General features: G+C 50.0%; 1 long non-coding RNA gene across 1 annotated transcript; it reads left to right on the top strand.

The window, feature by feature from the left end:
- Positions 1-576: 576 nt before the first annotated feature.
- Positions 577-913, top strand: LOC107094980. The gene is made up of 2 exons (XR_001481709.1): positions 577-779; positions 854-913. It is a non-coding gene; the product is annotated as an uncharacterized LOC107094980 (long non-coding RNA).
- The last annotated feature ends 296 nt before the right edge of the window (positions 914-1209 follow it).

The following is a 1209-nucleotide window of genomic DNA, read 5'->3' as shown; positions in this document are numbered from 1 at the left end:
TGTCCGTCTGAAGCTCCCTTCTCACCTTCGGGTCCATCCCGTTTTTCATGTTTCCCAAGTCAAGCCTGTGTCTTTCAGCCCGTTGTGCCCTCCGTCCAGACCCCCTCCACCCGCCCGGATCGTCGACGGCCACCCCGCCTTCACTGTGCGCCGCATTGTGGATGTCCGCCCCCGGGGTCGGGGTTGCCAGTATCTGGTTGATTGGGAGGGTTATGGTCCGGAGCAGCGGTCCTGGGTTCCGCGCTCCTTCATTCTGGATCCCACGCTCATCTCCGACTTTGAGCGCCGTTCGGCGTCTTCTTCTACTCGTCCGCCAGGTGGCGTCCTTTGAGGGGGGGGGGTACTGTTGGCCTCACTGGATTGTGTGCTGAGCTGCGTTAGGGTTCTTTCTTACCTTTTCCTCCTTAGACTCCAGTCCTGACGAGCCTCCAGCTGGTTCCAATTGGACGCAATCAGGGAGCAGTATTTAGAGGAGTGGATTCCCTGGGACGGACGCCAGTCGGTTAAAGTTCCACACAGTGGTACCTACCTGCTAGCTCTCCTAAGACTGAACCAATAGTTTAGACTTAAGCTTACCTCCGTGTCCTCCTTCTCTCTCCTAGAAGCCTCGCTGTTTCCAAGCCGGTCCTCTTCTCAGTCCTCCTGGATCCTCCCCTCGACTGCTCGCCTGCCTGTCCACCCTCTGGAGCTCTCAAGTCTAAGCCCTCCATCTCTGTCTAAGACTCAATCTCAGTGGGCTCTTCCAACCTCCCCTCCAGCTGCACCGCTCTCCAAGAACTGTAAGAAATCAGCATCTTCTCAAAATAACTCGGATCCTCCAGCCAGAATCTAACTTATATCTCTCTCCGTGCAGTTCCTGAAGAAGCCGCTGTTATCCGAACCATCACGCCAGGCTGAACTTTATTCTGTAAAACTTTTCAATAAACAATCTAACTGCTTCCCTACTCGCATTGTGTCTGCGCCAGAGTCTACTTTTGAATCATGTCAGTATTGTGAAATTGCTAAAATCTAATGTGTATTTATTACATATATTTCTTTCTAAAATTGTTGCATTTCTATTTATTTTTTTATCTCCATCATAAGATCCTCCAAAATCAAACAAAATTAATTCTGACCAATTTCCTGCTGGTTTGCATTATGCTTACATCTGTCTAAATCATACGTCTCAAACACACATTCTTCTTCTCAGCAGTCTCATAGTGACTCGAT

Source organism: Cyprinodon variegatus, unplaced genomic scaffold, assembly GCF_000732505.1.
Source record: "Cyprinodon variegatus isolate N-32 unplaced genomic scaffold, C_variegatus-1.0 Scaffold518, whole genome shotgun sequence".
Lineage (NCBI taxonomy): Eukaryota > Metazoa > Chordata > Actinopteri > Cyprinodontiformes > Cyprinodontidae > Cyprinodon > Cyprinodon variegatus.
This window is presented reverse-complemented; position numbering and strand designations above follow the sequence as displayed.